Source organism: Cherax quadricarinatus, unplaced genomic scaffold, assembly GCF_038502225.1.
Source record: "Cherax quadricarinatus isolate ZL_2023a unplaced genomic scaffold, ASM3850222v1 Contig492, whole genome shotgun sequence".
NCBI lineage: Eukaryota > Metazoa > Arthropoda > Malacostraca > Decapoda > Parastacidae > Cherax > Cherax quadricarinatus.
This window is the reverse complement of record NW_027195518.1, coordinates 27,696-55,390: the sequence shown is the minus strand read 5'-3', so window position 1 is coordinate 55,390 and position 27,695 is coordinate 27,696.

Here is a 27,695-nt window from a genome sequence, read left to right as displayed (position 1 = left end):
GATGCATATTTCATTTACAATTAATATAGGTCTAGAGCAACTTGTGGATATGACAGTTGTAGGTATCGAAGGGGGACGTTTTTTTGTGACCTAGGTGTCCCAAAATTCCTACTTCTCTATGTAACTTTGATAAATAATACTTATCTTTGTTACCATTTACTGGTATGTGCCTTATGAGTTACATCCAGGTAAACATAGTTTTCCACACCCACAGTGTTAAATGTTGTATGTGAGTTTTTGTTTTTCTTTTATCGTTTAAGAACCTTTTTGTATAGGGGGTTATATTCATATGTATATGTAGAGGATGTTGCAACCCCTGAATGGGTTACAATGATTATTAAGTATATATGTAATGTATATTACTTTTTCATTTAATTTTATATTGCTTATATTTGCTATAATAGCTAAATCATAAATGTATGACTTTATATTATTATTTGACTGTTATATTCTTATTTGACTTATGTTGTTAGGATGTACATAATATGTGCTCAGTTAGTCTTTATTGTCAAACTACTGTAATTATCGCTTGTCGCTCGTTATACTGCCGGCTTCTGAGCTGCAGTTGTCCACGTAGCTATCACGTGATCGAGGGGGGGTGTCCTCACCTCTCGTGAAATTGTCAGTCTGCTGTAGACTCGCTTGCTGGTTGGACAGATTGTCTGTCTGACAGTCTGCTCTAGACTCGCTTGCTGGTTGGACAGATTGTCTGTCTCATTATTCTTGTTAGTTCTGTAGAACTTTGTTCACAGAACATTGTATAGACTTAGTGATTTTCGACGTTGTACTGAGGTTGTGTGTCACATTGACACTCTGAACATCTCAGGTCCCGAGCGATAGCTTCTGACCTAATTTTGTACTGGTTTCTGTGTATTGTCACAGTCGAGTTTTTCCTATGCTGAACTTAGATTCGGTAATATGGGAGTTTTGTAACTTTTGTGGAGGATCTGCAGATGGTCCCTACTTAGTGTCGTTATATTATTTCCCAGTTCCTGATTCTGTGTCGCAGTCGCTTGATATTGCATTGCTATTGGGCTTAGCATTCTTTGTTGTTCAAGCAGACTGTTCGGGTTGCCAGTCGGTCAAGAAGTTAGTTTATTTGAGGACTTTGTCAGTCACTTGTTTAAGTCTTATTCGAGTCTTGAGACATAGCTAACTACTTAAGAGCACTTACACGCATACACACACTTACTTGTACATATTTGCAATATCTTATTAAATGTTAATGTACCTGATGGTACTTAAGAATTATAAATGTGATATGTGCTTTCAGCGCAATAATATTGAACTCGAGAGATTGATTTTATTTTGATTGCTGTGATTTAATTTAATTTGATAATATACCTCTAGACAACTTACTACTTAATAAATTTATTAAATTTTAATTTCTCTAGTTAGCAGCCTACCAGTTGTAATCCTAAAGCACTATTGAACAATACTGAATTTTAATGGATAATTGGACAAGGATACTGACTACTTGTTACGAAAACCCAGTAACAGGCTGGATGCTAGAAGGGCAGTCCTTTCTAGTATTCACTGGAGATCTCTAAGCTTTTAGAATCGCGTTTTTTGTAACAAATGGGGGCCTGTCCGGGATGCTCTTGATCCAAGGTGTTGGAGAAATTGTCCAGTTTGACATACTAGTGAATCTATGATCAAACACTTTGAGTACTTTCCTAATCTGAAGACTTTGAGTTTAGTCTTGTACAACATACCAGGTGGATGTATGTACTTGACTGAGACTCTTGATCCAAGGAGATGGAAATACTGTTTGAGTTCTAACTCTAAGACAACCAACACTAAAATTCCTATTAGGATTATAGTTTCCCATAATCACTCTCTCGTAGTACAATAATTTTCGTGATGTATGCCAAAGTGAAACAGTTAATTGATACTCTGACTTTGTCTGAGTTAAGTACATTAAAACTTCAGACGTGTTGGCAAGTAGCCAAATATCTCGGTGTGACGTATAACAGGAATTACACCGCAGAAACTGTCAGAGCGTTAATTAAAGATATATTGTTTCCTGCTCATACAGAGATGTCTGATTATGATTCAGATTCAGAAAGCCTAGTGTCACAATTAGGAAGTATGGCTCTATTTGAAGTTGAAGAAAGAGCAACTAGAGCAGAAGTGAGCCTAGTGTAGCTCAGTTCTCGCTCACGCCTTCCTTCATTGACACATTAGTACAGAGTATAGCTGGTAGTATGACACAGCCTAATACTAGTACAGTGTATGATATACCTGTATCTACTTATCCTAGACCAGATCTAGACTCTCTAGACACGGCTGGACGAAGTGTCCGACCTAAGGATCGTCCAGACCATGTTAATTTCCCTACTCCTCCATTACCCACTGGTCCTATCTCTCAGGAACAGTTTGAGAGGTTGGAACGCCTCATTATGTTGCAGACTGCACAAATAGAGGCACAGAGGAGATTGAACGAAGAAGATTTCCAAAGAGAAAATGTTCGTCTGTTAAGACAACAGACTGATATATCACAGGACACATTTAATGTGCAGAAAGCTGCATCCATGGTTCCTAAGTTTTTTGAAAGTGACTTAGACACTTATTTTGATGTGTTTGAGAACCAGGCACGTGCTATGAACTGGCCACGTAAGCACTGGGCAACATTGCTGCATACAGCGTTGACGGGAAGAGCTCAAACGTGTTCTGCAGCCTTACCATTTGCCAAGTACATTAGTTATGACGCTGTCAAACAAACTATTCTAGAGACATATAACTTGTTACCTGTAAGTTATCAAAGAGCATTTCGTATGTTACAACGACGACAAGATCAAACTTGTGTAGAGTTTGCTCGTGAGAAAAAGTTGCATTTCAGAGGTGGTGTAGGTCTGCCAAGTGTAACAACTACAACAGTCTTGTTCAGTTGTTACTACATGAAGAGTTTAACAACTGTATGCCTGCTGACATACAAGAATATCTGATCGATCATGCTACCTCAGATATTCTGGAAACTGCAGCATTAGCAGACAATTACGAGATTTCTCACAAACTTGTACGTACTAAAACACAGAGAAACAAGGTAATTAAAGATTGTCCTAGAAGTTGGCAAACTAAATCAGCTGCTCATTGCCGGCCTGATGTACCTGCTACTGTAACTTCTCGTACCTTTACCAGGAAAACTCACAATCCTGAATCTGTCTCTGTGGCTAGACAGAAATCTGGTATCGAGAAAAAGAAAGTTAAATGTACCTATTGTAACAGAAAAGGACATACTAGAGAGTATTGCTATAAGTTAGAAAGAGATACGAGAAACAGTCGTGCGGCTGGCGCCCCCACTCAAGTCGTATCCTCTTCCGAGCAACAAAGGCACCAAAATCCTAGTAATACCTCTGATCCTACTGTTTTAGATAATGTTACTCAGGATAGATGACTAGCGTCAGAAAGTGTATCTGACGAAAAGATTCGTTCAGCGATGAGTCCTTACTTTTCGAGAGATAAAGTAGGATTTGACGAATCACATCTAACTGAGATAATTTCTTTCAGAGACACTGGCAGTTATCTCACATTATTAAGAGAAGATGTACTGCCCATAACTGACGATACCTATTGCAAGATAGATGTATTGTTAGAAGCCTATGGTGGGGCTGTTATAAAAGTGCCTCTGCACAAAGTTTATATTCAAACAAGCTATTATACTGGTTATATTTCAGTGGGTATATCCAGTGGTGTATTTCCCATCAGGTCAGTGGACTTGTTGATAGGGAACGATATCCTTCATGCTGGTATATGTAAAGAACCACTTGTGATTGATAATACCACTGATGATAATTATGCCATTGAAGCTTGTAGAGAGAAACCTATTTTATTTCCTCTCAGCGCAATTACTAGAGCTATGTCAAAGATTCAACAACCATCCTTGTCTCCTGTTGAGTTAATGGACGACAATGATTTGGGCTTGAATATGTTGTTTAGTGACGCTCTGCGCCCAGGATCATTAACATTGACTCCCCCGTGTCTTCAACCTAGTCAGGACACAACTGACGTTAAATTTCTAACTCATGATGATTTAATCAAGGATCAGTTTGTTGATCAGTCACTGGAAAGACTGAGAGATATAGCAGTTACTGAGAGTGAAGCAAAGGATCTCGATAATTGTTACTATTATAGTAACGGTGTACTGATGGAGAAAAATACATGTAAGTTGTCAGCTGATAGTGTTTCCACCACAGTCAAGAATCTAGTAGTGTTACCAGTTACATTTCGTGAACAAGCCATTGATTTTGCTCACAATAGTCCCATAGGAGGACATTTGGGTGTCAAGAAGACACTCGGTAAACTGGCAAAACGTTTTACTTGGCCAAAGATGCAGGAAACAGTAGCTGATAATGTGCGACGTTGTCACGTGTGTCAAGTGACAGGCAAGCTAGTACACACACCTCCACCTACACCTCTCACTGTGTTCATTAGTAGCAAAGTTCAGTTCACCTGGACTAGAGATTGTTCAGATTTGTTCAAAAGGTTGAAGCATCTGCTTTCCTCTGCTCCAGTGTCGAGTCCTAATTTCAATCTTTCCATCTTTTTTCATATAGATGCGAGTTGTTATGCAGTGGGTGCTGTGCTGCTCCAACAGTCAACTTCCACTGATATTCTCGATCCTATATGTTACTATTCATCTAAGCTTAAACGACACCAGAAAAATTATGCCACTATTGAGAAAGAGGCTCTAGCTCTTGTGGTGTCCTTGGAACATTTTGACGTGTATTTGGGCACTTCTCCATTTAAAATTAACGTTTTTTCTGACCACAATCCACTCACCTACATAAACACTATGAAAAGTAAAAATGCTAGGATCATGAGGTGGGCCCTCAGAATCCAACCTTATTCTATTAGTATAAAACACATAAGTGGTCATTGTAATGTAATTGCCGACGCTCTGTCTCGTCCTTAATAATTATCAGTTACATTAAATTAACGTAATTTTATGCCCAAATACCTTTTGTTACTTGCTATGTCAAATTCAGTAAAGTAACTTAATCCCTCCAGCCCATATTAACTATATATACTCATGTCATGTCTAATTATTATATTTATATATTCACAGTAATGTTGTGTGAGGAGGAGACAAGCTGAGTGTTGAGTGAGTAGTGTGGTGCGGGTGATGTACTGCATGACGCAACACTGTCCTGTCGCAGACCCCCCCCCCCTCACTACACACCTTAAGCTGTTTCATACTCAGATGTTCGTACTGCCTCGCATTCCACAACCACTACTAAAGAGTGGAATGCAGTCTCCTCTAATATGATCGAGCCTCAATGTGCCCTCCATGTCAGCGCTATCCAGTCTCTACACTGATGTACATAACCACGAGTATGAAGAGATACGATACTGTGTACTGCCCTAGTACTAGGGGCATATCCTAGTGACAGACGCTGTGAAATTATAGAAGTGCTTGGCACAAGAGAGACTTTAAACTGTTTAATATTTATATTATATAATATTGATATGAGTAATCAGAAATAATGTGAAAGACATTAATGCCACTCCTAGTGCGACCCTCTGTCGTGTTGGGGGGGGGGTGTTGCAACCCCTGAATGGGTTACAATGATTATTATGTATATATGTAATGTATATTACTTTTTCATTTAATTTTATATTGCTTATATTTGTGATAATAGCTAAATCGTAAATGTATGACTTTATATTATTATTTGACTGTTATATTCTTATTTGACTTATGTTGTTAGGATGTACATAATATGTGCTCAGTCTTGATTGTCAAACTACTGTAATTATCGCTTGTCGCTCGTTATACTGCCGGCTTCTGAGCTGCAGTTGTCCACGTAGCTATCACGTGATCGAGGGGGGGGTGTCCTCACCTCTCGTGAAATTGTCAGTCTGCTGTAGACTCGCTTGCTGGTTGGACAGATTGTCTGTCTGACAGTCTGCTCTAGACTCGCTTGCTGGTTGGACAGATTGTCTGTCTCATTATTCTTGTTAGTTCTGTAGAACTTTGTTCACAGAACATTGTATAGACTTAGTGATTTTCGACGTTGTACTGAGGTTGTGTGTCACATTGACACTCTGAACATCTCAGGTCCCGAGCGATAGCTTCTGACCTAATTTTGTACTGGTTTCTGTGTATTGTCACAGTCGTGTTTTTCCTATGCTGAACTTAGATTCGGTAATATGGGAGTTTTGTAACTTTTGTGGAGGATCTGCAGATGGTCCCTACTTAGTGTCGTTATATTATTTCCCAGTTCCTGATTCTGTGTCGCAGTCGCTTGATATTGCATTGCTATTGGGCTTAGCATTCTTTGTTGTTCAAGCAGACTGTTCGGGTTGCCAGTCGGTCAAGAAGTTAGTTTATTTGAGGACTTTGTCAGTCACTTGTTTAAGTCTTATTCGAGTCTTGAGACATAGCTAACTACTTAAGAGCACTTACACGCATACACACACTTACTTGTACATATTTGTAATATCTTATTAAATGTTAATGTACCTGACGGTACTTAAGAATTATAAATGTGATATGTGCTTTCAGCGCAATAATATTGAACTCGAGAGATTGATTTTATTTTGATTGCTGTGATTTAATTTAATTTGATAATATACCTCTAGACAACTTACTACTTAATAAATTTATTAAATTTTAATTTCTCTAGTTAGTAGCCTACCAGTTGTAATCCTAAAGCACTATTGAACAATACTGAATTTTAATGGATAATTGGACAAGGATACTGACTACTTGTTACGAAAACACAGTAACAGGCTGGATGCTAGAAGGGCAGTCCTTTCTAGTATTCACTGGAGATCTCTAAGCTTTTAGAATCGCGTTTTTTGTAACAAGGATATACTTTATATATTTGTTTCTGGTGATAACTTTATCTTGCCGTACATTTTTTAAAGTATAATTAAAGGGGTACATTATGAACTCTGTACGAGCATATATAAGTTTTTTATGGGGTTTATATATAGCTTTATATCTGTATGGTAGGTCATATTATATATTGAATATTAACCGTCAATATCAACCTTGTGTGTTGATAAATGGTTGGAAATGTAGTAGTGGTCATGGATATGGCCCTGTATGGGTCTGTTTTTTTATTTTTGGGTGTGTAGATATGTATCTGGGAACCAATGTGTGTGTACTGACAATCTATTCTATTCTATTTGATTTGCCGGGATGGTATCCCGGCCAGGGTTTTCTCCATTTTGGTGACCCGGCATTGGCTCCCCGGGTAGGGAAGTGTCGTTTATCCTTTCTTGCATATGCTTGCCAGTTCTTCAGTAGGAAGGGGGGGGGGTACCTCACCAGCTATATGGCCAGATGATGTACCAAACGTTAGTGTGCACTAACGGCGGCTGGTGTGCAGTGCAATGGAGGCCCAAAGCAGGTCCTCAAAGCGACTTTAGCGGGGGGGGGCGGATATCATTCAATGACTGGAAGTAAGGTTTCCAAGTCCCTGACGGCTAAGTACACAAGATGTGCTGCCTCATCCTCTCGGGCCTGCCCCACTGGGGTCATTGGGAAGTGTCTACAGTGAAGGGGCATCATAGCCGGGCAGTCTAAAAGGTAGTGCACCAAGGGCTTTGGAACCATTCGGCTACAATGGGCACAGAGCTTCTCTCTTGCCCATTCAACAATCCATGCAGTGGTGCGATATCATAAGCGTAGGAGGTGGACATGTACCCTCAGTTCTCTGAACTGTGTCCGAATACTTGGAGGGGGTGCCCTGTGGGTCGCCCTGACATACCAGTGGAGGCTCCGTGAATCCCCAGGGTCAGGGAGTGGGTGCCTGGGTGCACCAGCAGCCCACAGCGCAATCTGGCTGAGGCTGATGGAGATTGCAGCACGTGGCTGTGCCTCTAGGGTTGCAGTCTTAGCAGCCTCATCTGCAGAATCATTGCCAGGGATACCAACTTAGTTTGGGATCCAGTTGATAGTGGCCCTGCGACCCTGGGCCATGAGAGTTTGCAGGTCACCCTAGATGGATGTGATTAAGTGCATATTGTCATTTGGCTCTCTGTGCATAGTTGCTTGGATCACTGCCGTGGAATCAACGTGGATGATGGGGGGATGCTGATGGTCTGCAAGAGCATGCTGCAGAACTTGTTGGATGGCAAAGAGTTCAGCCTGGAGGATGGTGCAATGGTCTGGGAGGTGCCAACCTGCTGTCAGATAGCTGTGGAATATCCCAGCAGCTGTGCGGCCTGCCACTGGGTCTCTGGAGCCATCGGTGTAATATGGAACACACCGTGGGCCTTCAGCTCCCATAATGCTAGCCGCGGCAAGTTGTTGCAGAATGTCCTGGGTACAATGCTTCTTCCTGTCTGGTAGGGTTGTCCAGTGCACAACAAACAGCTCTGGTGCCCAAGGGAGCAGCACCATGTAGTTCGCTGCCAATCTGTCGGAGCCTCCTACCTGGAGCAACGTCATGGGCAGGAGCTTCCGTGTGGCATCTGCTACAGACCACAGCCATTGGCGACTGGTATGTAGTGGAATAACCTGTCCCTGGCGGACCCATAAATCCCTCATCAGTTTGTCAGCCCCTGGGAGTCGGAGATACTTTGCGATCCTCTTGGCAGCTAACAGTTGCATCCTGTCGTCAAGGGGCTGCAGCTGCACTTCAAGGTTCAGAGCCACTGCATTGGCCCACCTAGGAGTCCTGAGCTTGGCCCATACAGCTGTGTTCTGGATCACACAGAGGGATTTGATGTTCGTGGGTCTGGTGTGAACCAGAGCAAGTGCCCCATAGTCAACGAGGGAGCATATTGCCTGGATGTAGAACAACCTCATGACCTCGAGGCTGGCCCCAACCCTAGGGTTGGCCATTGCACTCAATGCCCTGACCCTCTGCAGAGCCCTCTCTTTAATGTGGTGCACATGTTTCTGAAAGGTGAGGCACCTGTCAATGTAGATGCCAAGGTACCTATAACAGTGAACCCACTCCAAGTCGATGTTCAGTACCCGCTGCCTCTCACTAGGTACCCTGGTGTGAAGGATCATGGCTTTGGATTTTGCCGCAGATATCTTGAGCCCCAATTGACGGCAAGTGGAAGCCAGCAGATCGATGTCCTCCTGGGCATGCTGCAAAAGCCGGCGCTTCCTAGGTATGACAAGTGCCAGGTCATCAGCATAGCTGAAGAGGAAGGTGCCTCTGGAGAAAGGCAGGTGCAGCAGCTGGTGCATCAGTACTTTGAACAGGTTGGGACTAAGCACCCCGCCCTGTGGAGTGCCATTGTAAAGGGTCTTGAGAGACGAGGCATGCCCCTGGAAGCATACCCGGGCCCGCCTGTCCTGGAGATAGGAACGAAGCCATGAAAGCAGCCTGCCTTTAACCCCCGTGTGGGCGAAGAGTGAGAGGATGGCAGGTGCACTGGCTAGCTCAAAAGCTTTCTCGAGGTCAAGAAAGACAACAATGTTGGCTTGGGCGTCCGATCCAATGCCGGCCAGTAGAGAGGTAAGGCTTTCGAAAGTGCCCACTCCTCTGGTGAAGCCATAGAGGTGTTTATGAGGAGGGCCAAGCTTCCACCTCAGGCACTCCAACACCATCCTTTCAGACTCCTTCGAGATGCAACTGGTGAGGGAGATGGGTCTCACACTGCAAGGATCCCAAGGCTTAGGAATCAGTATAATGTCAGCCTCCTTCCATACGACAATGAGTTTGCCAGCTCGCAAAGTCCAGTTGACGACCCCCAGGACAGCTGCATGTCCAGAATGGCCAGACCGAGTGATCATGCCATAGGTGATACCATCATGCCCCGGTGCAGTGTCCCGATGAGATGTGAAGGGCTCCAGGTCAGTGAAGTCTTCATCTGTGATGTCCTTAGCCTGACATGCCGCTTGGATAATCGTCACCCTTCTAGGAAGGAGGGTGGCTTGGAGGTCCTGGAGATCGTGAGGCAGTTGAGCCATGGCCGCTCTGGAGGTGAAAAGGTCCACCAGACATTCTGCCTCCATTGCGGGGTCTGGGTGCATCCGAGCCACACTGTGACACTGCCCAGTGGCCAATCGTAACTTGGTCCAAATCTCAGATAAAGTGGAGGAGTAGCTGAGGGAGGCACACCACTCGAACCATTTAGCCTGGCAGACCCTGTGTGAGACATGGTATGCATGCCGCACCACTTCCTTGAGCAGACGCATGGACTCGACCATGTGCATCTTGTGTACCTCGTTGATGCGGTGGTTCTGCTCCCTGATGTCCTCATTGTATAACCACCAATAACGTTTATATGTCCCTCCACCTGTAATCTTAGGTATGGCTGCCTCAGCTACACATGTGAAGGCCACCTGCAAGCTTCGGGCTGCCTCATCTAGGTCTTCCGGAAACAGAGACTCTGCCCACCAGCACTCGATGACCTCAAGAAAGCACTACCAGTCGGCCTTTTTTAGATTCCATCTGGGGGTAGGTGTTGGGAGCGGGCACCACTGAACCATCAGCGTGGTGACCACTGCAAAGTGATCACTGGTGAGACAGGGGTGGACCTCCCATCTTGCACTCGAGAGCAACCACCTAGAGATTAGTGACGTCCAAGCGGCCACTGTACTGATGGGTTGGCTCAACATTGTTGAGGAGGGCGATCTCAGGGACCTCCTGCAGCACAGCCACAAGGTGCCTCCCAGCTGCATTGGTAGGAGAGACAGAAGAAAGTATTGGGTGGTGGGCATTGACATCTCCAGCCAAAACAAGACCCTCCCAGGGGGCGAGTGCTGCCACCTCTGAAATGGCAATGGCGTACCGAGAGCTTCTGTAAATGTTGTAAACCATGAGAGGTCCATCCAGCAGGTGTAGGGTGAAGGCCTGAACCTCCACGCCCTCCCCACAGTTGATGGGATCAGTGGAGATTGAATGAGAGACAGTGGTCTTGACGTAGATCGCCGTGCCCCTACCAGTCCCTTAGAGGCACTGTAGGTAGGCCGAGAATCCCGGAATACGTGGCTGCATTTGATGTGACGAATTGGTAAGTGTCTCCTGGAACAGGAAGACATCAACCTCATCCTGAACTGCAGCTTCAATCACTAAGTGAATTTTCTACTGCAGCCCAAAAATGTTCCACTGAAGGATCTTCAAGGGCCGCAGAGGTGGCCCTCTGATTCCATCTCTCCCTGGGACTCCTCAGTTGTTGGCGACTCCGGGGCCTCCTCCATCACGGACTGGAAGGTCTCATGGATGATGGCTTGAAGTTCCATTGAGTCCTTCCTGTCCAGTAGGACCACACCCAGCATCCATGACAGGAGTTGTCTGCAGGCGCCCCTGTCGTCCGCCGACGGCAGCAGGCGACATAGGAGCGCTGAGATGACCCCGATGGCTTGCTTCACTCAATTGGGAAATGATTCGACCATTACCTCTGCAGCCATTGAGTTCGACGACCCGTCAAGTCGGGGCAGGGTCACTGTGTATGTCTGGGTGGCTATTGACACTGCACAAGCATAAGCTGCGTGCACCCTGGGCCCAGCCTGAGTGTCCATGGGCTTCTGGGTCCCCCAGCGGGGAACCTCTGTCTGACTCTGGCAGCTCACATTAGGGGCCTGCCTTTGGGAAGAGGCCTGCTGGTGGGATTGCAAGGAATGTTGGTGCCCAGCTGGGACCTGCAGCTGTGTTTCCCATTGATTCTGTCGTCCTGGCCACCTTGCCATCTGACCCCGTAGTTGACCGCGCTGCTGCAAGCCATTGCCTGCCCCCTGATGCCACTGCTGGGATCCCAGTGCCAGGAACTCGCTTGTAATGCCCCCCTGTGGTATCCGGGGAACTGTGGTTGGAGCCCATACCGACTGTTGCTGGGTGGTTCCATGGCTGAGTGACATCGGGGCTGTCGGGTCATTCTGATGATGATCCTGCTGCTAGTGCTGCACCATCACAGGACAGCTCCAGTTCCAGGCATGGTGCCTCTTTGAACAGTTGACACACTTGGGCTCTGGCTGAAGGGCTTTGCTGGTTGGCTGTTTGAGGATTGCAATGCAGTCCTTCGAGTCGTGTGCCTTGCTGCACACACCACACTTCTTCTCTCACTGGCAGGTGGCTGCAATATGATTGAACCCCTGACAGTTCAAGCACTGTACTGGGCTCAACAGGTATGGTTGGGTCTTGAATCTTCCCCAGACCCCAAGGTACAGGTGCGTGGGAGTAGACCTTTGTGGTGGATCAGCACCTGGTGGGTGGGCACCTTGTTCACTGTTGCAGTGACTCGCTCCACCTTGACAATATTGGGCAATTCCAAAATGGGGTCCTGTGGGAGGGACACAGAGATGTGTAAGAGCACCCCCTTGTACACCTTCTCCAAAGCAACCAGTTCCACCATGCTGGAATGCTTCACAACCAGCCCCTTCAACTCCTGGTAAGAATCTTCGTCCCGAGGAATGACCAGAACCTCGTTCCTCAGAGTGAACTCGCAGTGGAACTTGAGGCTGGGTAGATCTTCCAGATACCTTACAAACCTGTAATTGGGAACCATGAATTTGTTGAAGGCCCTGGTTGCTTGTGCATGAGCTGAGCGGGAATTCCTCCTTCCTCGTGGAGTCAACCTGTCCCCGTCCACTGTGGAGGCCGACGCAACTGGTGTAGGGACCTGGGATGGCCCTATCTTTGCCAGTTGAGGAGCTCCAGCCTCCTGGCTTCCTTCCACTACCCCTATGGACATCTGGGGGTGCAAGTCTCCTTGGGTAGCGGCTGCCGACTGATCTAGTGGCAGATTGGCAGATACAGTAGTCTCCACTGCATCCTTGGCCTTCTTGGTGGGGGCTCCCACCTGCCCCACATAGTCCTCCAACTCGTCCTCGCATTCCAATGAACGTTTAGGCTGCTCTCCTTGGTCTGTCATGGTGACTGCAGGTATGGGGACAGAGCCAGCAACAGAGCTGCTGTCTGTGACCTCACAGTCACCCACACTGGGTGCAGAGCTGTGCGGCTCAGTTCCCCAGTCGGGGCCCGTAGCCACCCTCACGTGGCTCACTGCCCTGAAGCACTGAACACAGTCCAAGGACCACTAGAAACGTTGCCAATCTGTGCATAAACTAACACAGATATATATTCCAAGCAAATACAACACACTCTCTGTCCTATGATCTCCTTTCCACACTGGACATCGTATCCTGTCGATCTCTTGGCACCTATGCACTTGCTGAGTGTCCTGTGTGACGTCTTTTCGTTGCCATGTATTGACATTATTATTATTATTAAAGATTCGCCCATATTCTCCCGGCCCGGGCCTTTCCCAAGTGGTGGCCCGGCCTTGGCTCCCTTTTTAGGGAGTGTCTGAGACCTAAGTCTCCCATGGGAAGAGGCACAAGTACCTCCTCATCTTAGGGACCAACTGTCCCCAGGCCTAACCACAAGCTAGGTCTCTCTGGTCTGCCATCCCCGCCCCAAGGGGGCTAATGGGAATGACAGGCTTGTACCCTAGAAGGGCTTGTTTTACTGACATTGTCTACCATGGTCTTTTGCTATGTTAATTTGCCGGCTTGTGGTTCTTTATGTATTATATATATGATTTTTTTTAAATAAAATATATATATGAAAATAATAATAATAATAATAAACTTTACATATGTACTTGTTTATGTACAATGTCTGTATGAAGGCTTTAATACCATATAAAAAAAGTGAAAAATTAATACATATTGTAGGTTTAGCGGGAGAAACGAAGCGTTCGACGAAACTGGACTGGAGATTCATAAGGATTATCGATTGGATGGAGATTGGAAAACAGAGAGTGTGTTGTGTTCTCTCGGGAAATTCTGTGTTAGATCGGGTCCCCTCCCCCCGATTCATGTCCGGCCTCCATGAGTGGACGGGGGCTGGCTGAACTCAGTGAACGGAAGGAATTCCCGCTCGGCCTCGGACAAGCGGCCAGGGGAATGTTCAACAAATTCAGGTTCCCGATTGCAACGGGTTTTGTAAAGGCATCTGGAAGGTGCCCTACCGCCTCGAAGGATTCTGCTGCGGAGAAGTTAACTCTCAGGAACGGGTTCTGCAAATCTTTCCTCGGGATGGAATGACTCTTTATGGAGGATTTGAAGGGGAGGGCTGGATTATGTAACGCATTCAGTATGGTCAGGAACTGTTCGCTTCAGAAAGTCTGCAGGGGTGCTCCCCTTACGTCCCTATGATCTGACTGGCCTGGAAGATTCAAGACCTGACCATACTTGTCAGGCCCAGCACAATGCTTCAACTCTCAGGGGTTCAATCATATTGCAGGCACCTGCCAGTGAGAGAAGAAGTGTGGTGTGTGCAGCAAGGCACACGACTCGAAGGACTGCATTGCAATCCTCAAACAGCCAACTGGCAAAGCCCTTCGGCCAGAGCTCAAGTGTGCCAACTGTTAAAAAAGGCACCATGCCTGGAACCGGAGCTGTCCTGTGATGATGCAGCACTGGCAGCAGGTTCATCATCGGAACAATCCGACAGCCCCGATGTCACCCAGCCATGGAACCACCCAGCAACAGTCAGTATGGGCTCCAACCACAGTTCCCCGGATACCAGAGGAGGGCATTACCAGCGAGTTCCTGGCACTGGGATCCCAGCAGTGGCATCAGGGGCCAGGCACTGGCTTGCAGCAGCGCGGTCAACTACGGGGTCAGATGGCAAGGTGGCCAGGACTACAGAATCATTGGGAAACACGGCTGCAGGCCAGGCACACTGCCCAGCAGGTTCCAGCTGGGCACCAACATTCCTTGCCATCCAGCCAGCAGGCCTCTTCCCAAGGGCAGGCCCCTGCTGTGAGCGGCCAGAGTCAAACAGAGTTTCCCCGCCAGGGGACCCGGATGCCCATGAACACTCAGGCCGGGCCCTGGGTGCACCCAGCTTATGCTGCTGCAGTGTCGACAGCCACCCAAACATACTCAGTGACCCAGCCCCGACTTGACGGGTCGTCCAGCTCAATGCCTGCAGAGGTAATGGTCGAATCATTTCCTGATCGACTGAAGAAAACCATCGAGGTCATTTCAACACTCCTCTGTCGCCTGCTGCCGTCGGTGGAGGACAGGGGTGCCTGCAGGCAGCGCCTGTCATGGATACTGGGTGTGGTCCTACTGGACAGGAAGGACTCAATGGAACTTCAAGCCATCATCCAGGAGTCCTTCCAGTCCATGATGGAGGAGGCCACAGAGTCGCCAGCAACGGACGATGAGTCCCAGGCAGAGATGGAATCAGTTGGCCACCTCTGCGGCCCTTGAAGATCCTCCAGTGGAACATTTGTGTGCTGTAGCAGAAAATTCACTTAGTGATTGAAGCTGCAGTTCAGGATGAGGTTGATGTCTTCCTGTTCCAGGAGACACTTACCAATTCGTCACATCAAATGCAGCTATGTATTCCGGGATTCTCGGCCTATCTTCAGCGCCTGGAAGGGACTGGCAGGGGCATGGCGATCTACGTCAGGACCACTGTCCCTCATTCAGTCTCCATTGACCCCATCAACTGTGGGGAGGGCGTGGAGGTTCAGGCTGTCACCTTACATCTACCGGATGGACCTCTCATGGTTTACAACATTTACAGAAGCTCTCGGTATACCCTTGACATTTCAGAGGTGGCAGCACTTGCCCACCGGGAGGGTCTTGTTTTGGCTGGGGATGTCAATGCCCACCACGCAATACTTTCTTCTGTCTCTCCTACCAACGCAACTGGGAGGCACCTTGCGGCTGTGCTGGAGGAGGTCCCTGAGATCGCCCTCCTCAACAATGGTGAGCCATCCCATCACTAAGGTGACCGCTTGGAAGTCACACTCATCTCTAGGAGGTTGCTCTTGAGTGCAAAATGGGAGGTCCACCCCTGTCTCACCAGCGATCACTTTGCAATGGTCACCACGCTGATGGTCCAGCGGTGCCCGCTCCCCACTCCTACCCCCAGATGGAATCTAAAAAAGGCCGACTGGCAGTGCTTCCAGGAGGTCATCGAGCGCTGGTGGGCAGAGACTCCTCTTCCAGAAGACCCAGATGAGGCAGCTCAAAGCTTGCAGGTGGCCTTCACATGTGCAGCGGAGGCAGCCATACCTAAGATTACAGGCAGAGGGTCATATAAATGTTACTGGTGGTTATACAATGAGGACATCAGGGAGCAGAACCACCGCATCAATGTGGTACACAAGATGCACTGGTGTAATCCCACACTTGAGTCCATGCGTCTGCTAAGGGAAGTGGTGCGGCATGCACGCCATGTCTCACACAGGGTCTGGCAGGCTAAATGGTTCGAGTGGTGTGCCTCCCTCAGCTACTCCTTCACTTTATCTGAGATTTGGACCAAGTTACTATTGAACACTGGGCAGTGTTGCAGTATGGCTTGGTTTCACCCAGACCCCGCAATGGAGGCAGAACGTCTGGTGGACCTTTTCACCTCCAGAGTGGCCATGGCTCAACTACCTCTGGATCTTTGGGGCCTCCAAGCCACCCTCCTCCCTAGAAGGATGATGGTGATCCAAGTGGCATGCCAAGCTGAGGACGACACGGATGATGACTTCACCGACCAGGAGCTCCAGGCAGCCTTCACATCTCATCAGGACATTGCACCGGGGCATGATGGTATCACCTATGGCATGATCACTCGGTCTGGCCATTCTGGTCATGCAGCTGTCCTGGGGGTCGTCAACTGGACTTGGCGAGCTGGCAAACTCCCTGTCGTATGGAAGGAGGCTGACATCATACCGATTCCTAAGCCTGGGGATCCTGGCAGTGTGCAACCCATCTCCCTCACCAGTTGCATCTCAAAGGTATCTGAAAGGATGGTGCTGGAGCGCCTGAGGTGGAAGCTTGGCACTCCTCATAAACACTTCTATGGCTTCACCAGAAGAGTGGGCACTTTCGAAAGCCTTTCCACTCTACTGGCCGGCATTGGGTCGGACGCCCAAGCCAACATTATTGTCTTTCTTGACCTTGAGAAAGCTTTTGAGCTAGCCAGTGTGCCTGCCATCCTCTCACTCTTGGCCCACAGGGGGGTTAAAGGCAGGCTGCTTTCATGGCTTCGTTCCTATCTCCAGGACAGGCGGGCCCGGGTATACTTCCAGGCGCATGCCTCGTCTCTCAAGACCCTGGATAACGGCACTCCACAGGGCAGGGTGCTGAGTCCCACCCTGTTCAATGTATTGATGCACAAGCTGGTGCACCTGCCTTTCTCCAGAGGCACCTTCCTCTTCAGCTATGCCGATGACCTGGCACTTGTCGTACCTAGGAAGTGCCGTCTTTTGCAGCGTGCCCAGGAGGACCTCGATCTGCTGGCTTCCACTTGCTGTCATTTGGGGCTCAAGATACCTGTGACAAAATCCAAAGCCATGATCCTTCACACCAGGGTACCCAGTCAGAGGCTGTGGGTCCTGGGCATCGACCTTGAGTGGGTTCACAGTTAAAGGTACCTTGGCATCTACATTGACAGGCGCCTCACCCTCCAGAAACATGTGCACCACATTAAAGAGAGGGCTCTGGAGAGGGTCAGGGCATTGAGTGCAATGGCCAACCCTAGGGTTGGGGCCAGCCTCAAGGTCAAGAGGGTGTTCTTCATCCAGGCAATACGCTCCCTCATTGAGTATGGGGCACTTGCTCTGGTTCATGCCAGACCCACAAACATCAAATCCCTCTGTGTGATCCAGAACACAGCTGTACAGGCCATGCTGGGGCTCCTAGGTGTGCCAATGCAATGACTCTGACCCTTGAGGCACCTCTGCAGCCCCTTGAAGACAGGATGCAACTGCTAGCTGCCAAGAGGATCGCAAAGTATCTCCGACTCCCAGGGGCTGACAAACTGATGAGGGATTTACGGGTCTGCCAGGGACAGGTAATTCCACTGCATCCCAGCCGCAGATGGGTGTGATCGGTAGCACATGCCACACGGAAGCTCCTGCCCATGACATTGCTCTAGGTGGGAGGCTGCGACAGACTGGCAGCGAACTACATGGTGCCAGATTCCGCTGTGGGCTGCCGGTGCGGCCAGGAGCCCACTCCCTGACCCTGGGGACTCACAGAGCCTTAGCTGGTATGTCAGGGTGACCCACTGGATGCCCCCTCCAAGTGTTCAGACACAGTCCAGAGAACTGAGGGTGCATATCCACTGCCTATGCTTAGGGTATCCCACCACTACACAGATTGTTGAATGGGCACGAGAGGAGCTCTGTGCCCATTGTGACCGAATTGTTCCGTAGCCCTTTGTGCACTACCTGTTAGACTTCCAGGCTACAATGCCCCTTCACCGTAGACACTTCCCAATGACCCCAGTTGGGCAGGCCCGAGAGGATGAGGCAGCACAACTTGTGTACTTAGCGATCAGAGACTTGGAAACCTTACTTCCAGTCGTTGCACGTCATCCTCCTCCCCATTGAAGTCGCTGTGAGGGCCTGCTTTGGGCCTCCATTGCACTGCACACCAGCCACCCTTAGTGCACAGTAACGTTTGGTACGTCATCTGGCCATAGAGCCGGTGAGGTACCCCCCCTTCCCACTCAAGAACTGCCCCGCATGTGCAAGAAATGATAAATGACACTTCCTTACCCGGGGAACAAATGCCAGGTCACCAAAATGGAAGAGAACCCGGGCTGGGACACCATACTGGCGAATCAAATAGAATAGAATAGAATAGTAGGTTTAGCGCTTCTCTTTCTTTATAATAATAATAATAATGTATCTTTTAAGTATTTTGGTTGATGTAATGAATAATCTTGTGTAATCTTGTATTTAACATAGTTATAAAGGGATATAATGCATAGTGGACGAGGGACAGTTTGTGTCAGTACAAAGATAAACGTTCAGTGTGTATTTTCATCGACACCATGCCTAACCCTTCTAGGGTAGGGTAGGTGCCTGAGCCAGAACTTGTAGCTCACAAGACTGTCATTCCCATTAGCCCCCTTGGGGCGGGGATGGCAGACCAGAGAGGCCCAGCTTGTGGCTAGGCCTGGGGACAGTTGGTCCCAAAGATGAGGAGGTACTTGTGCCTCCTCCCATGGGAGACTTAGGTCTCAGACACTCCCTAAAGAGGGAGCCAAGGCCGGGCCACCACTTGGAAAAGGCCCGGGCCGGGAGAATACCGGCGAATCTTTAATAATAATAAACATTAGTCAACATGGCGTGCAGTTATAGACGCAGGATTAACACTGTCAGTGTTGAACTTCTCAGTGGGGCAATAACGCCAGCTTCAGCCCAGGTATTACTACCTAAAATCATCAGAGACACGTATGGCATTCAGGATGGAGAGTTGTACGGCGTAGCATTGAACGGAGCACATAGATTTTTTGTGAAACTGCTCTCAGCAACGGTTTACGAGTCGTTGGTCAACCGTTTTCAGGACGTAAGTCTTGATGCAACACCAGCTGTGCGTGTGAGGATGATCGATGTATCCAGACATTATACATGGATTAAACTGCGTAATGTCCCCTTTGAGGCGGATGAGACAGATATCAGAAAAGTATTTGAGGAATACGGAACTGTTCATTTGGCCCAGCATGGTAAGTGGGTGTCGGGTGCCTACACAGGTATGCCGGAGGGCACTTTTAACCTAAAAATGTCATTGCGACACCCCATACCGTCTTACGTGTACCTAAAGGAATTCAGGACACAGGTCATGGTGTCATACGCGGGGCAAAGGCTTACCTGCCGACTATGTGGGGAATATGATCACATAGCGGCGGAGTGTGGGAAGCGGCAACGAGCTCCTGGCCCAGGGGCGGAGACATCCGCTTCTACACCGGGGAAAGCAGGTGTTGATCAATGACGTGAAGGAGGGCGTGGTCGTCTATGGAGCGAGATAGTGGATGAGGCGTATAAGGCTGGGGGAGAGGGTGAGGCCCTTGACCAGTTACCTGGTCCAGACACACTTCCAGTGGATCGGGTTGAGCAAAAAGTACAGGAGGAAGTGTTGGAACTTGAGGAGGAATTAGCCGAGGTTCTGAAGTCCTTGTCACCGCCTGAGGAGGTGGCTGCTCCTGGCAGGGTGGAATTAGCCGAGGTTCTGAAGTCCTTGTCACCGCCTGAGGAGGTGGCTGCTCCTGGCAGGGTGGTAGAAGACGAGGTGAAGGATGTGGGGCATCAACAACAGAACTATTCGGACGACGGGAGTGACAGCGTGACTGAGGTGTCACCGAGATCTTTGTCACTGTGTACAGTGGAGGTAGAGGTACATTGTGAGGCATCCCCAGACCATGCCATGGAGGATGCGCCTGTCACAAGAAAGAGAGCTGCTGCATCGGATTCAGATGATGTCCTAACGCCAGCGCAGCGGACTGGGAAGCAAATATGGGCAGAAGGTGAAGGTAGTGGTAGCCATGACAGGAGGCACCGAAAGAAGGGGGGGGGGAGAGGGAAGTGTACAGGTGACAAGTGGTCCCACACGTTCTGGTGGCAATCGGAAGAGTGAAGAGAGGAGGCAGGGGTGGAAACTTTAATAGGCCTCCGGTGTATGACAGTAAACGTTAATGGTTTGTGTAATAGTGTAAAGAGAGAATGGTTTCGAATGTTTCTGAATAAATTTAGAGTGGATGTTGTGTTCCTACAGGAGCACAATTTTAAGGAGGGTAGGGTGTTGGAGATGGAGGGGTTTCAGGTGGTAACCCTGCCATCTGCCCGTTTGAAAGGGGGAGTGGGTATATTAATTAGGGAGGCGAGCCCGTTTGTTTTGCAGAGAAGTGAGGGGGGGGAGGGGGAAGGGTGTTGCTCGTAGATGGTTTGTGGATGGGAAAACGTGTGGCTTTTATTAGTGTATATGCGCCTGCAGAGAATAACGTACAGGTGAAGCAGGAGTTTGTGTGCGAGGACCTTGTGTTTTTTTCGGTGCATTACCGGAGGTGGCAATAGTAGGAGGTGATTGGAACTGCGTCATTAGGAGGGCTGATGTGGAACCGAAAGGGGCAGGTTATGTGTCGGTGGCCCTCCGAGATTTATTGAGGGATATTAGGTTAAGAGATGCATTCGACGGGGGGCGTAGGAGACAGAGCATACATTTGTTAGGAGAGGGTATGCAGCGAGGTTAGATAGAGTGTATCTTTCTCACGGGGTTGTAGTGAGAGTTTTCAAAACTGTTGAAGTAGCATGGTCGGATCATAGAGCAGTGTTGGTGGAGGTTGAGTGGGAGGCGCTTGCAGAAATATACAGGAGTTACTGGAAATTAAATATAAGTGCATTGAGTGATGAGGAGGGGTTAGAGGGATTTTCTGTCCTATGGAAGGAGCTGAGCGAGGAGGCACAGGGAGTGGAAGATGTCGTACAATGGTGGGATTGTGTTGCCAAGGAAAGGATTAGGAAATATTATGTGGGGGTGGGCAAACGTATAAATGATTTTAAATATGGGCTTTCAAATTATCTGGAGGACAGGTAAAGGGGCTGTTATGGGAAGGGGGCTGTGGGGGGCAACTATCCTATGGATGAAATTGTCGAGGTCAAGGGGAGACTGAGGGAGTTACAAAATGAGAGGTTTCAAGCGGTAAGGGGGGCAGGCAGGGGTAGAGGAGGTGCTTTGGGGAGACAAACCATCGGCGTGTGTGTTGCGACATCAAAAACAAAGACAGCAGGTTACAGCTATTCCGAGGTTAGAGGTACACGAGATGGCGGGGGGTTATAGAATGGGTCAGGAGATACTAACTACAAAAGGAATGTGTGCGTATGCGGATAAATGGTATGAAGGGTATTGGACAAGGGGGAAGGTGGGAAATGTGGATTTAGAGAAGGTGTGTGAGTATGTGACGTGTAATTTAGGGAATAGTGATAGAAAGGCTTTAGGGGGGGTAATAACAGAGGAGGAAATAGAGTTGGCTTTAAGGGGAATGAGGAAAGGCAAAGCACCGGGAATAGACGGTCTCCCGGCTGAATTTTATCTCCAACATTGGGAGGTGATAAGGAGTTTCATGGGTAGTTTATTTAATCAGATGAAGGAGAAGGATGTGATGGGGGACAAGCAAGCAACAGCAGTTGTAGTGTTGGTCCAGAAGGGTAAGGGGCAGCACACCCTCAAGGAGTACCGTGCCATATCTCTGTTATGTGCTGATTATAAGTTGTTCGCTAAAGTCTTGGGTAATCGGTTAAAATGTGTGGTAGGGAGAGTGGTTTCGAAAACGCAGTATGGTTTGCCTGGAAGGTCGATGATTGAGGGTCATGGAATACTGAGAAGTTTTGTGGAGTCAAAAGGGGGGGGAGGGAGGGCGGCGTTGTTGGCTTTAGACTGGCAGGGGGCCTATGACAGGGTGGACAGAGGAGCATTGGGAGCTAAACTTAGGAGGCAGGGTTATGGGGAAGAAATAGTTAATTGGGTAACCACGTTGTACAATGGAGCCAAGATGAGGGTACAGATTAATGGATGCTTGGGGGAGGAGATTGTAATGGGTAGGGGACTTAGGCAGGGGTGTTCCATGTCACAAATGTTGTTTGCGTGCATTCAGGACCCCTTCTATAGAATGGTTGAACGTTGTGTATGTGACACGAGTGGAGGTACGAGGGGGGGGGTAGGGAAAGTGTGGCCGGGAATAATAGGATACGTAGACGATACAACAGTCCTGGTTCGAGAGGGGATGGCGTTGGGTGTTTTGGATGATGTTGTGCAACAGTTCGGAAATGCAACAGGGATGCAGGTAAATAGAGAGAAGTCAATGATCATGGGGTAGGGTGATTGGGTGGAAGGGGGGGGGGGAGATGTAACGTTGTGAGAAAACAAACGGTGTCTTTAAAAATTTGTGGTATCACCTATAAGGGTGATTTGGACGCTGCTCGAGAGGAAAACTCGAATAGATTAATGGAAAGGATTCAGGGGCGTCTGGGTGCATTGCGACCTCTTCATCTGACTCTCGTGCAACGAGTGATTGTTATAAATGTATTATTGTATAGTAAGGTTTGGCACGTAGCAGCCGTGTTCCCATTAACAGGGACGGCGATTGTGGGAATTCTGAGACGAGTGTTTAATTTTTTGTGGGGTTCAAGGTGCGATTGGCTGAGGAGAGAGGTTGTAATGTTACCTGTGCGCCAGGGTGGGTTGGGGATGATGGATCTGAGAAGGAGGATTAAATGTGTGTTTCTTAAATGGGAGGTTTTGCGCGAAGGTGTGAGTGGAGGGCAGCTGGGAAAAGTATATGATAGGTTGGGTAAGTTGTATGGTGGTGTGGAGTTGAGGGAATGTGAAATTATTTTGAGGGCTTTGATATTGGTTAGAGAACCCAGGAAAATTCGAGTAGGGGTTTTGTGTAAGCTGCTTGCAGACAGGATTGTTGTACCAGTTGAGGGATTGTTCCCCATGTACGCATGGACGAGTATTTGGTATAGGTTTAGCAAGTTGAAGTTAAAGCCTAGGGTAAGGGAGGTAATGTATCGTTTTTTGCATGGCATGCTACCGTCGGGGGAGGTTTTAAGAACCAGAGGGGTAATTGTGGGCGGAAGGTGTGGAATCTGTGGGGAGGATGAGACGGCGTTCCATGCCGTATACTTTTGTGGGGGACTGGAGGGTGTTAGGTATTGGTTAAGTAGGGTAGTACAGGGGGTGGGGGGCCGAGGGGTGTCGGTTCTGCGTGCACTAAGCCTAGATGTGGGAGGGTTCGATGAGAGTGTCATAAGAGCTTTGGATTATATAATAGTGGATTATATATATATATCGTGGGTGATGAGGGGGAGGGGGAATTGTGAGGTGCGGAGGCGGGTACTAGCGGTAACGGTTTAGTCGTAAGATGTGTCGTAATAGAGAACTGTATGGGAGGAGGTGGGAGAAGGATTTTTCGGAAGGGTATAGAATGTTAACGTTAGGGTTTCTCATCAATCTACGACTTGGGCTGAGTGAGTAAGGGGGGGGGTTATGGGGATTACATACGGGAAGGGGGATTTCAGGGGAATACAGCGGGGTCGCCTCCTGGGGAGGGGTGAGAGTAAGGTGTATGTGGGTATATGAAGGTGTAGATGAGTGGCATACGTGTATGTAGCATGCAAGTGGGCACAGAAAGCAAAGGTGATATAAAGTAATTACGTAGTACCGAATGAAGAATTCTCGTTTTGATGTGTCAGGGTCGTCATGACCTTCTTCGTGTATTAAGTGTGAATGGTGTCAAGATTATAGTTTTAAGACCGTGAAGAGTTTTAGGGCTTATGTAGAGTGTGCGTTTATAGCCTTTATTGGGCATATTTCATGTGCGATAATTGTATCGCAATGAGAGGTTATTTAAATTATGTTTGTGTTGAGTGTTGTGGCTTTTTGGCGAGTGTACTGTCTTTATTTTAGCATTATATAATGTGCTCATCCAGTTGCTGCGAGATGGAACGCTAATGACTTCCATAAATTTGTAATGCCTCGTTAAAAGTTTGTAATGGGACAGTATGGTTTAGTCTCAGATTTTATATAATGTGCTCAGGCGATGGAAGAGGCTGTAGTAATATTTAGTAATATTTGTTAATATTATATTAGTATAAGTATCGACACCATGCCTAACTCTTCTAGGGTAGGGTAGGTGCCTGAGCCCGAGCCTTTAGCTCATAAGACTGTCATTCCCATTTGCTCCCTTGGGGCGGGGATGGCAGACCAGAGAGGCCTAGCTTGTGGCTAGGCCTGGGGACAGTTGGTCCCAAAGATGAGGGGGTACTTGTACCACCTCCCATGGGAGACTTAGGTCTCAGACACTTCCTAAAGAGGGAGCCAAGGCCGGGCCACCACTTGGAAAAGGCCCGGGCCGGGAGAATACCGGTGAATCTTTAATAATAATAATAATAAATAATTAGTATAAGTGTGAGGCTTAGGATGGGTTTTTTTTTTTCAATGCTTAAAAAGAGATTGTAGTGAGGCACGTATGTATGTGCTTAGGTACTTCTTATTGTATAGGGGTTAATTTTAAAATAAAAAAAAAAATGTTTAAGGCTTTAATTTTTGTTATAATGTTATACGTATTGTTGTATGCTTTTATATGATATTTCATCATGTATGGTTTAGGGAAATACTAGTTGGCTTAGGTGTAAATATCGGAGATGTGCTGCAGCGTACTTTATAAGGTGTATTATGTTCATGTATTATGTTTTGTATACCTGTTTAATGAAGGATGGATTTTTATATATTTAATATGTTATTATTATTATTATTAAAGATTAGCCGGTATTCTCCCGGCCCGGGCCTTTTCCAAGTGGTGGCCCGGCCTTGGCTCCCTCTTTAGGGAATGTCTGAGACCTAAGTCTCCCATGGGAGGAGGCACAAGTACCTCCTCATCTTTGGGACCAACTGTCCCCAGGCCTAGCCACAAGCTAGGCCTCTTTGGTCTGCCATCCCCGCCCCAAGGGGGCTAATGGGAATGACAGTCTTATGAGCTAAAAGCTCGGGTTCAGGCACCTACCCTACCCTAGAAGGGTTAGGCATGGTGTCGATCTTTTAATGTTTTGTTTTGTTTTTTTTTTTTTTTTTTTTTTTTTTTTTTTTTTTTTTTTTTTTTTTATTCGCCGGTATTCTCCCGGCCCGGGTCTTTTCCAAGTAGTGGTGACCCGGCCTTGGCTCCCTATCTGGGGAGTGTCTCGAGACTTAAGTCTCCCATGGGAGGAGGTACAAGTACCTCCTCATCTTTGGGACAAAGTGTCCCCAGGCCTAGCCACATTCCCCGCCCTCACGGGGCTCGTAAGGAGAAGCTAGGCCTCTGGTCTGCCATCTACCCCGCCTCAAAGGGGCTCGTGGGGATGGCAGTCTTATGAGCTGCAGGTGGTAGCAAGCCCAGACTTTTTGGTTTTTAATATGTTTATTATTATTATTAAATATTAGTCGGTATTCTCCCGGCCCGGGCCTTTTCCAAGTGGTGGCCCGGCCTTGGCTCCCTCTTTAGGGAATGTCTGAGACCTAAGTCTCCCATGGGAGGAGGCACAAGTACCTCCTCATCTTTGGGACCAACTGTCCCCAGGCCTAGCCACAAGCTAGGCCTCTCTGGTCTGCCATCCCCGCCACAAGGGGGCAAATGGGAATGACAGTCTTATGAGCTAAATGCTCGGGCTCAGGCACCTACCCTACCCTAGAAGGGTGAGGCATGGTGTCGATGTTTAATATGTTGTTATATGACGTTTTAAATAAAATATAAAAAAAAATAATAATAAGTGTGTATTTCCACAATGAAAATTATAATTATGTGGAAGAACTGATACTGTCTTCTTTTATTTATTTAATGTATTGTATTATTTTAAATAAAATATAAAAATAAATTGCGTAATTGTATTTATAAGTTTGTAAATAAAGTAACTTACTTGTTACATTAGTTTAGTCTGTGTTTAAACTAATAGAAAACTTACAAAAATGAGAGAAATAATTTTTAAATTATCAATTATCTTCAAACTACATTAACTATAATATTTTTCCTTTTAAAATAAAATATAATGATATTAATAAAAATAAACTTTCTAACAGTTGCACAAATTTTTTGAAATTTATAAGTACTTTATATAATATATTTGTTTGTGTTATAATTGCCGTAAAAAAGTTAAACTTATTTCGTTCAACCGTAAATCTGTTAGATCATCGATACCATGCCTAACCCTTCTAGGGTAGGGTAGGTGCCTGAGCCCGAGCCTTTAGCTCATAAGACTGTCATTCCCATTTGCCCCCTGGGGGCGGGGATGGCAGACCAGAGAGGCCTAGCTTGTGGCTAGGCCTGGGGACAGTTGGTCCCAAAGATGAGGAGGTACTTGTGCCTCCTCCCATGGGAGACATAATCTCAGACACTCCCTAAAGAGGGAGCCAAGGCCGGGCCACCACTTGGAAAAGGCCCGGGACGGGAGAATACCGGCTAATCTTTAACTAACTAACTAAATCTGTTAATATTTGTAGTCTTAATGTAGGTATTTTTAAAAGGAATTAATTTCCATAAATTCTGAAGCTTAAGTTTGTTACCTTCCTTCACTGACGTGTTTGTTATACTTTTTTCATGTGTAATTAATAACAATTATACATAGGATATAGTATATTATTGTTGGTGGTCACAATAATATAAAATACTGCTGGTTGAACTAGTACACCAAACAAGGACTAGAATGAAATTATCCTCGAGTCTCCCACACCATCGTGTGTCCTTGGGTAGCGGGTACAACATCCAGTTCCACTGGGTGCGCTACTCTTAAGGATCGTATGGTACAGTGGATTAGGGCGTCATGTGTTTTCGCCCACCATAAGGCAGACCAAAACAGCATGGGTTCGAGTCCTTGGCTAGTGCAGTGTTGTTATATATTTTTTTAATTTTATATATGTATAACAGGGTCCACCTCTGGTGTAAATTGTGGGACCCACAATATATATATATATATATATATATATATATATATATATATATATATATATATATATATATATATATATATATATATATATATATATACTCTGAACTGTGTATTTGCGCTGATAATTTAATCTCTACTTTTTTATTATTAATTAATGTTTTCTGGTGGAATTACCAATAGACCCCTGACCGTCTTCTAATATGTTTGTTTGTTTTAATGTCTGTGCATTATTGTTCGCCACTGGTGAGCTGCAATTTTCAGTTTTGTTTTGAGAGTAAAGAGTTTAATGTACGTCAGATAGTGTAAATAAAGTTGGGCAACAGTGGTGTTATAGGTTTTTGTGGTTAGGTGCGTGCTAGACACAGTCTTTATGTGTTACTTATGTCATGGTTATATTTTATGTTGTATTGTACTGTTGTCAATAGCACTATGTAATGTCCATATAAGCTGTATAGAGCTTGAATGTCATAGTTGAAGCTGTGTTATTGTTTTTAACATTGGAATTGCATGTTTAAATGTGTAGAAGCTTACATGTGATGGATTTTTGAGACTAAGTTTAT